Source organism: Psammomys obesus, unplaced genomic scaffold (genome assembly GCF_907164565.1).
Source record: "Psammomys obesus unplaced genomic scaffold, mPsaObe1.curated_primary_1811, whole genome shotgun sequence".
Classification (NCBI taxonomy): Eukaryota; Metazoa; Chordata; class Mammalia; order Rodentia; family Muridae; genus Psammomys; species Psammomys obesus.
In genome coordinates, this window is record NW_026596069.1 from 27,845,920 (window position 1) to 27,856,473 (window position 10,554).

Here is a 10,554-nt window from a genome sequence, read left to right on the forward strand (position 1 = left end):
GGAATGTAAACTTACAAAACCACTTGTGAAATCAATCTGGCCCATTCTCAGACACTTAGGAATAGTGCTATACCACTCCTAGACATATATCCAAAGTGTGCTCAAATATACAACAAGGACATTTGCTCACCATGTTTGTAGCAGCTCTATTTGTTATAGCCAGATTCTGAAAACAACCCAGATGTCCCTCAACTGAGGAATGGATACAGAAATTGTGGTACATTTACATACACTGATTTTTATAAATGGCCTGGGGTATGACTAGAGAGCTTTCAAAAACAAAAAAACAAGCCCCCCCCCAAACTATCATCCTTTGTGGCCCCATGAATTTTAAGATAAATCCATATTGCTGATGACCTTTCACACAGGACATAGAAGGATTGAGCTGAATCTGAACTGAAAACCTTGTTGTGGAAGTATCTTTCATAATACCACAAGGTGTATGCAAACTTCCAAGGCAGGGGGTTAGGGAAACAATTACTAGTCGTATTCATGTCTGACACCTGACATCTATAAACCACAAGAATGAAATTCATGGCATTATGTTACTAATGGTATAATAGTGTCATTTATATCTTGAAAGGAAACCCAGTAGTGGTATACTTGGACTTAAGGGACACTCATCTCAAGAGAATGCATACAGGTATTATAAATCTTTCCAAATACATACAGCTGATGAGAGCAATATATTATTTCCCACTTTACTAGACTAGTACAATTTCTCATCGTATCCTAAATAGTTGTCTTTCTACCCACAGATCTTATCATTTATCAAAACAACTTCTTTTTACCACAGATGAAGATCATTGCAGTTCACAACTGTTCAAAGTGCAAAAAGCAACTATGTTACTATGTTGTACCAATTTACAGTTGATACTTTTACAGCACAGCATTTACATTTTCATTATTATTTATTACTATTTATTCATTTTGTATCCCATCTGTAGTCCCTTACCTCATCTCCTATTGCTCCACCTTCTGTCCTGTTCCCTTCCACGTCCCTATGCTAATCCACTGATAGGCGAAGATCACCCCTACTGTCTGACCCTAGGATATCAGGTCCCATCAGGATTGCCTGGATCTTTTCTATGGACTGGCAAGATGCTATATCAGGGTGGTTTTGATTTGCATTTCCCTGATAACTAAGGACATTGAACATTTCATTAAATGTTTCTCTGCCATTCAATATTCCTCTGTTGAAAATTCTCTGTTTAGCCTGTACCCCATTTTTTAAATTGGATTCCTTGAGTGTTGGTGTTTAACTTCTTGAATTCTTTATATATTTTGGATATTAGCTCTCTGTCAAATGTAGAGTTGGTGAAGATCTTTTTCTAGTCTGTACAGAAAAGTCTTTTGTTCTGAAGACAGTGTCCTTTGCTTTACAGAAGCTTTTAAGTTTCATGAGGTCCCATTTATTTTTATTTTTCTTTTAATATTTATTATTATTATTATTTACACTTTATTCATTTTGTACCTCCCATAAGCCCCTCCCTCCTCCCCTCCCGACCCCACCCCTTCCTCCCCTTTCTGCATGCATGCCCCTCTCCAAGTCCACTGATAGGGGAGGTCTTCCTCTCCTTCTTTCTGATCTAAGACTATCAGTTCTCATCAGAAGTGGCTGCATTGTCATCTTCTGTGGCCTGGTAAGGCTGCTCCCCCCTCAGGGGGAGGTGATCAAAGAGCAGGCCAATCAGATTATGTCAGAGGCAGTTCCTCTTCCCATTACTATGTAACCCACTTGGAAACTGAACTGCCATGGGCTACATCTGTGAAAGGGTTCTAGGTTATCTTCATGAATAGTCTTTGGTTGGAGTATGAGTCTCTGGGAAGTTCCCTGTATTCAAATTTTCTTGTTCTGTTGTTCTCCTTGTGGAGTTCCTGTCCTCTCCAGCTCTTGCTATTTCCCATTTCTTACCTAAAATTCCATTCACTCTGCCTGACAGTTGGCCATCAGGTTCAGCATCTGCTTTGATACTCTGAAGGGCAGAGGCTTTCAGAGGCCTTCTGTGGCAGGTTCCTAGGTTGTTTCCTGTTTTCTTCTAAGCAAAAGAGAGGAGCCTAACTAAAATGCTCAATCCCCATCCTGAAAGGCAAAGAGGATGGACATCAGAAGAAGAAGAAAACAGACGTCCCATTTATTGATTGTTGATGTTAGAGCCTGTGTTTTGGTGCTGTTCAGGAAGTTATCTCCTGTGCCAATGAGCATTAGGCTCTTCCCCACTTTTTCTTCTAACAGGTTTAGTCTGGTTTTATGTTGAGGTCTTTGATCCACTTAGACTTTTGTTTTGTTCAGGGTGATAAATATGGATCTACCTGTTTTTCTACATGGTAGATCAGGACCATTTGTTGAAGATGCTATCTTTTTTTCCATTGAATGGTTTTGGCTTCTTTGTCTAAAATCAAGTATCCATAGGTTTGTGAGTTTATTTCTGGGTCTTTGGTTCGATTCCATTGATCCCCCAGTCTGTTTCTATGCCATTACCATGCCTTTTTTTTTAAACTACTGTTGCTCTCTAGTACAACTTGAGATCAGGGATATAGATACCTCTAGATCATCTTTTATTGTACAGGATTGTTTTATATATTCTGGGTTTTTTGTTATTCCATATGAAATTGAGAATTGTTCTGTCAAGGACTGTAAAATATTGTGTTGATAGTTTGATGAGAATTGAATTGAATCTGTAGATTGACATTTTCATTATGTTAATCCTATCAATCCATGAGCATAAAATATCTTTCCATCTTCTGATATCTTCTTCAGTTTCTTACATCAGAAACTTGAAGTTATTTTAATACAGGTATTTCACTTCCTTGGTTAGAGTAGGTTAGAGTCACAACAAGGTACTTCATTTTATTTGTGGCTGTTGTAAAGGGTGCTGTTCACCTAATTTCTTTCTTAGCCCATTTTTCTTTTGTAAACAGAAGGGCTTCAGATTTTTTGAATTAATTTTGTATCCAGCCACTTTGCAGAAGGTATTTATCAGCTGATAGAGTTCTCTGATAGAATTTTTGGTATCACTTATGTATACTATCATATCATCTTCAAATACTGATATTTTGACTTCTTCCTATCCAATTGGTATACCCTTGATCTCCTTTAGTTTTCTTATTGCTCTAGCTAGTACTTCAAGTACTATGTTAAAGAGGTAAGGATAGAGTGGACAGTATTGCCTTGTCCTTGATTTCAGTTTCTCTTCATATAGTTTTATGTTGGCTATATGCTTGGTGAATATTACTTTTTAAAATTTTTTACTTAACTTTTATTAATTACACTTTATTCATTTTGTATTCCCTCATAAGCCCCTCCTTTCTCCCCTCCCGATCCCACCCTCACTCCCCTTTCTGCATGCATGCCCCTCCCCAAGTCCACTGATAGGGGAGGTCCTATGTTAGAGGCAGTCCCTCTTTCCATTACTATGTAAACCCACTTGGACACTGAACTGCCATGGGCTACGTCTGTGCAGGGGTTCTAGGTTATCTCCATGAATAGTCCTTGGTTGGAGTATGAGTCTCTGGAAGTTTTCTGTAATCAAATTTTCTTGTTCTGTTGCTCTCCTTGTGGAGTTCCTGTCCTCTTCAGCTCTTGCTATTTCCCCACTTCTTACATAAAATTCCATTCACTCTGCCCATCAGTTGGGCATCAGGCTCAGCATCTGCTTTGATAGTCTACAGGCTTTCAGAGGCCCTCTGTAGCAGGTCCCTAGATTGTTTCCTTCTTCTTCTGATGTCCATCATCTTTGCCATTCAGGATGGGGATCGAGCATTTTAGTTAGGCTCCTCTTTTTTGCTTAGTTTGTTTAGATGTACAGAATTTAGCAGGTTTATCCTAAGTTGTATGTTTATATGAGTGAGTATATACTGTGTGTGTCTTTTTGTTTCTGAGACAACTCACTCAGGATGATCCTTTCCAGGTCCCACCATTTACCTGCAAATTTCATGATTTCCTTATTTTTCATTGCTGAGTAATACTCCATTGTATAGATGTACCACAGTTTCTGCATCCATTCTTCAGTTGAGGGGCATCTGGTCTGTTTCCAGCTTCTGGCTATTACAAATAAAGTTGCTACAAACATGGTTGAGTAAATGTCCTTTTTGTGTACTTGCGCCTCTTTTGGGTATATGCCTAGGAGTGGTATGGCTGGATCTTGAGGAAGCATTATTCCTAGTTGTCTGAGAAAGCGCCAGATTGCTTTCCAGAGTGGTTGTACAAGTTAACATTCCCACCAGCAGTGGAGAAGGGCTCCTCTTTCTCCACAACCTCTCCAGCATGTGTCGTCCCTTGAGTTTTTCATCTTGGCCATTCTGATGGGTGTAAGGTGAAATCTCAGGGTTGTTTTGATTTGCATTTCTGTAATGGCTAATGAGGTTGAGCATTTCTTTAAATGCTTCTCTGCCATTCGATATTCCTCTACAGAGAGTTCTCTGTTTAGCTCTGTTCCCCATTTTTTAAGTGGATTACTTGGTTTGCTGCTTTTCAGCTTCTTTAGTTCTTTATATATACTGGATATGAGTCCTCTGTCAGATAAAGAATTGGTGGATTCTTTCCCAATCTGTAGGCAGTCGCTTTGTTTTGATGATGGTGTCCTTTGCTTTACAGAACCTTTTCAGTTTCATGAGGTCCCATTTATTGATTGTTGCTCTTAGAGCCTGTGCTGTTGGTGTTCTGTTCAGGAAGTTGTTTCCTATACCAATAAGTTCTAGGGTATTCCCCACTTTTTTCCTAGCCTATTTAATGTGTCTGGTTTTATGTTGAAGTCTTTGATCCACTTGGACTTCAGTTTTGTGCAGGGTGATAAGTATGGATCTATTTTCATTTTTCTACATGTAGACATCCAGTTGGACCAGCACCATTTGTTGAAGATGCTATCTTTTTTCCATTGAATGGTTTTCGCATCTTTGTCAAAAATCAGGTGTCCATAAGTGTGTGGGTTTATTTCTTGGTCTTCTGTTTCGTTCCAGTGATCCACCATTCTGTTTCTAAGCCAGTAACATGCAGTTTTTATAACTGTTGCTCTATAGTACAGCTTGAGATCAGGGATGGAGATACCTCCAGAAGATCTTTTATTGTAGAGGATTGTTTTAGCAATTCTCGGTTTCTTGTTATTCCATACAAAGTTGAGAATTTTTCTTTCCGGGTCTGTAAAGAATTGTGTTGGCAATTTGATGGGAATTGCATTAAATCTGTAGATTGCTTTTGGTAAGATGGCCATTTTTACTATGTTAATCCTGCCAAGCCATGAGCATGGGAGATCTTTCCATCTTCTCATATCTTCCTCTAATTCTTTCTTCAGAGACTTGAAATTTTTTTCATACAAGTCTTTGACTTCTTTGGTTAGGGTTACACCAAAGTACTACTTTATGTCATTTGTGGCTATTGTGAAGGGTGTTGTTTCCCTAATTTCTTTCTCAGCCCTTTTGTCTTTTGTATACAGGAGTGCTACTGATTTTTTTTCAGTTAATTTTGTATCCGGCCATTTTGCTGAAGGGGTTTATCAGATGTAGGAGTTCCCTGGTAGAGTTTTTGGGGTCACTCATGTATACTATCATATCATCTGCAAATAGTGATAATTTGACTTCTTCCTTTCCATCTGTATCCCCTTGATCTCCTTCAACTGTCTTATTGCTCTAGCCAGGACTTCCAGCACTATGTTGAAGTGATACGGAGAGAGTGGGAAGCCTTGTCTTGCACCCGATTTCAGTGGGATTGCTTTAAGTTTCTCTCTGTTCAGTTTGATGTTGGCTGTTTGCTGTATATTGCCTTTACTATGTTTAGATATGTGCCTTGTATCCCTGATCTCTCCAATACTTTAAACATGAATGCATGTTGGATTTTGTCAAATGCTTTTTCAGCATCTAGGGAGATTATTATGTGTTTTTTTTCTTTCAGTTTGTTAATATGATGGATCACATTGATGGATTTCCGTATATTGAACCACCCCTGCATACCTGGGATGAAGCCTACTTGGTCATAGTTGATAATATCTTTGATGTGTTCTTGGATTCGGTTTGCAAGTATTTTGTTAAGTATTTTTGCATCAATGTTCATAAGGGAGATTGGCCTGACATCTTCTTTCTTTGTTTAGTCTTTGTGAGGTTTAGGTACCAAGGTGACTGTAGCTTCACAGAATGAGTTTTGTAGTGTTCCTTCTGTTTCTATTTTGTGGAATAGTTTGAAGAGAATTGGAGTTAGGTCTTCTTTGAAGGTCTTGTAGAATTCTGCACTGAAGCCATCTGGTCCTGGGCTTTTTTTTGGATGGGAGACTTTTGATGACCACTTCTATTTCTTTGGGTGATATAGGACTATTTAGTTGATTTACCTGGTCCTGTTTCAACTTTGGTAAGTCAAATCGATCAAGAAAATTGTCCATTTCATTTAGATTTTCAAATTTTGTGGCATATAGACTTTTGGAATAAGTCCTGATGATTGTTTGGATTTCCTCAGTGTCTGTAGTTATGTCCTCATTTTCATTTCTGATTTTGTTGATTTGGGTGGTGTCTCTCTGCCTTTTAGTTAGCTTGGCTAAGGGTTTGTAGATCTTTTTGATTTTCTCAAAGAACCAGCTCTTGGTTTCATTGATTCTTTGAATTGTTTTATTTGTTTCTAATTGATTGATTTCAGCCCTGAGTTTGATTAATTCCAGCCCTCTACTCCTTTTTGGTTTGTCTGCTTCTTCTTTTTCTAGGGTTTTTAAGTGGAATATTAAGTTGCTTGAATAAGATGCCTTGAATTTCTTCTTGAAGGCACTTAGTGCTATGAACTTTCCTCTTAGCACTGCTTTCATTGTGTCCCACAAGTTTGTTGGATCACACTTGCATGACTAGGATGAAGCCTACTTGTTCATCGTGGATGATATCTTTAATATTTTCTTGGATTTGATTTGCACGTATTAGACTGAGTATTTTTGCAAGAAAGGTTCATAGTTATCTTTCTTTGTTGGTTATTTGTGTTCTTTAGGTGTCAAGGTGACTGTGGCTTCATAGAATGAGTTTGTTAGTGTTCCTTCTGTTTCTATTTTGTGGAATAGTTTGAAGAATATTGGTGTTAGTTCTTTTTTGAAGGTCCAGTATAATTCTGTGCTGAAACCTTCTGGCCCTAGGCTCTTTTTGGATGGGTGTCATTTGAGAAAGCTTCTATTTCCTTAGGGGATTTAAAACAATTTAATTTATTTACCTGAACTTGATTCAGCTTTAGTAAGTGGAGTCTATCCAGATAATTGTTCATTTTATTTATATTTTCAAATGTTGATGCATATAGGCTTTTGAATTAGGACCTAATGATTCTTTGTATTTCCTCAGGGTCTGTTTTTATGTCCCCCTTTTCATTCTTATTTTTTTTTTTTTTTGATTTAGACAGTTTCCCTCTAACTTTTAGTTAGTTTGGCTAAGGGCTTGTCTGTCTTGACGATTTTCTCAAAGAAGCAGCTCTTGGTTTTGTAGAACCTTTGAATTGTTCTCTTTGTTTCTAAGGTATTGATTCCAGCCCTGATTTTGATTATTTCCAGCAGTCTACTCTTTTTGTGTATGTCTTCTTCTACTTCCTCTTCTGCCTCCTCCTCTTCTTCTTTTCTTTTTGTTCTTCTTTTTTTTTCTTTTCTTTTCTTTTTTTTATTTTATTTTTCTTTTTAGTTACATTTTGTTAACTCTGTGTCCCAGCTGTATCCCGCTCCCTCATTCCCTCCCCAACCCCACACTCCCTCCCTGGTCTCCTCCCTGCCCCTTTCCAAGTCCCCTGATAGGGGAGGACCTCCTCCCCTTTCATCTGACCCTGTTTTATCAGGTATCTTCAGGGCTGGCTGCAAAGTTCTCCTCTGTGGCCTAACAGACTGCTCCTCCCCTGGGGGGGGTGTCAAACAGCCTGCCCTTGAGATCCTGTTAGAAATAGTCCGTGTTCCCCTTACTTTGGAAAACTACTTGGTTACTGAGCTACCACAGGCCACATCCGAGCAGAAGTTCTAGGTTATATCCATAGATGGTCCTTGGTTGAGTGTCATTCTCAGAAAAGGCCCTGTGCATGGATATATTTGGTACTTGTAGAACTCCTATCCTTTTCATTTCATACTAACTCCCCTTCTTTCATATGATTCCCTGCACTCTGCCATGGTTTGGTTATGAGTCTTAGTGTCTGCTTTGAAACACTGCTGGGTAGAGTCTTTCAGATGACTTTTATGGTAGACTCCTGTCATACATTCAATGCACATCCCATTTGTCTTTCTAAATGAGGATTGATCATCTTCACCCATGTCCACTTACTTGATTATCTTCTTTAGGTGTGTAGATATCATTATGTTTATCATATCTTGTAGGTCTATATAAGTGAGTATATACCAAGTTTGTCTTTCTCCTTCTGGGATACTTCACTCAGAATGATCTTTTCTAGATCCCACCACTTGCCTGCAAATTTCATGATTTCCTCCTTTTTGATTGCTGAGTAGTATTCCATTGTGTAAAAATACCACAATTTCTGTATCCATTCCTCCGTTGATGGACATCTGGGTTGTTTCCAAGTTCTGGCTATTACAAATAAAGCTGCTACGAACATGGTTGAACAAATGTCCTTGTTGTGTACTTGAGCAAATTTTGGGTATATACCTAGGAGTGGTATAGCTGGGTCTTGAAGTAGCATTACTCCTAGTTGTCTGAGAAAGCGCCAGATTGACTTCCAGAGTGGTTGAACCAGTTTACATTCCCACCAGCAATGGAGGAGGGTTCCCTTTTCTCCACAACCTCTCCAGCATGTGCTATCACTTGAGTTTTTCATCTTGGCCATTCTGATGGGTGTAAGGTGAAATCTCAGGGTCGTTTTGATTTGCATTTCCCTAATGGCTAATGAGGTTGAGCATTTCTTTAAGTGTTTCTCTGCCATTCGATGTTCCTCTTTCGAGAATTCTCTGTTTAGCTCTGTTCCCCATTTTTTAAGTGGATTACTTGGTTTGTTGCTTTTCTGCTTCTTTAGTTCTTTATATATATTGGATATTAGCCCTCTGTCAGATAAAGGGTTGGTGAAGATTCTTTCCCAATCTGTAGGCTGTTTATTTGTTTTGATGACAGTGTCTTTTGCTTTACAGAAGCTTTTCAGTTTCATGAGGTCCCATTTATTGATTGTTGCTCTTAGAGCCTGTGCTGTTGGTGTTCTGTTCAGGAAGTTGTCTCCTGTGCCAATGAGTTCTAGGCTGTTTCCCACTTTTTTTTTCCAGCTGATTTAGAGTATCTGGTTTATGTTGAGGTCCTTGATCCACTTGGACTTTAGTTTTGTGCAGGGTGATAAATATGGATCTATTTTCATTTTTCTGCATATAAACATCCAGTTGGTCCAGCACCATTTGTTGAAGATGCTGTCTTTTTTCCATTGAATGGATTTGGCTTCTTTGTCAAATATTGAGTATTCATAGGTGTGTGGGTTTATTTCTGGGTCTTCTATGCGATTCCATTGATCCTCCTTTCTGTTTCTATGCCAATACCATGCAGTTTTTATTACTGTTGCCCTGTAGTACAGCTTGAGATCAGGAATGGAGATACCTCCAGATGAAAAAATATGGAACGCTTCATGAATTTGCGTATCATCCTTGCACAGGGGCCATGCTAATCTTCTCTGTATCGTTCTAATTTTAGTATATGTGCTGCCGAAGCGAGCACTCTTTTTGTTTTTCTAATGCTTTCATGTGTGCTGTTAAGTTGCTTGTATCAGATGTCTTGAAATTCTTTATGAAGACACTTAGTGCCACTTTCCTCTTAGTACTGTGTTCATTGTGTCCCATAAGTTTTAATAAGTAGCACCTTGTCATTGAATTCTAGAAAATCTTTAATTTCTTTTTTTTTCTCCCTGACCTAGTTGTCCTAGAGAGTTGTTCAGTTTCCATGAGTGTATAATCTTTTATTATTTATGTTATTGTTGAGGTCTAATTTTAGACCATGGTGGTCTGAAAAGATACAATGAATTTTTTCAATTTTGTATCTATTGAAGTTTGCTTTCGGACTATGTAGTCAGTTTTGGGAATGTTCCATGAGGTGCTGAGATGAAGATATACTCTTGTGTTTGGGTAAAATGTTTTGTGGACATTTATTAGATCCAATTGGTTTAAGACCTCTGTAAGTGTCATTATTTCTCTGTTTAGCTTCTGTCCATTGGTGAGAGTAGGTTGTTGAAGTCTCCCACTATTAAGGTGTTAGAATTACCTTAATAGTGGTTTAAGCTTTAATTATGTTTTTTTGACAAATGCAGGAGCCCTTTTGTGCATAGATATTCAGGATTGTGATGTCCTCTTGGTGGACTTTTCCTTTGATGAGAATGAAGTGTCCCTCTCAATCTCTTTTGATTAATTTTTGTTGAAGTCTATTTTACTAGACATTATGACTGTTAATCTAGCATGTTTTTTGGGTCTGTTTCCTTGTAAAACCGTTTTCCAGCCCTTTACTCTGAGGGAGTGCCTATCTTTGTTGCAGAGGTATGTTTCTTGAATGTAGCAGAATGTTGGATCCTGTTTCTGCAACCAATCTGTTAGTTTGTTTCTTTTTATTGGAGAGTTGAGACCTTTGATGTTAATAGAAATTAGTGAC

The 10,554-nt window shown here is 38.3% G+C and overlaps 1 non-coding gene across 1 annotated transcript; it reads right to left on the minus strand.

Moving 5' to 3' along the window:
* Window positions 1-9,526: 9,526 nt before the first annotated feature.
* On the minus strand, window positions 9,527-9,633 carry LOC129690251 (U6 spliceosomal RNA). Its single transcript, XR_008722257.1, has one exon. It is a non-coding gene; the product is annotated as a U6 spliceosomal RNA (small nuclear RNA).
* Window positions 9,634-10,554: the final 921 nt, after the last annotated feature.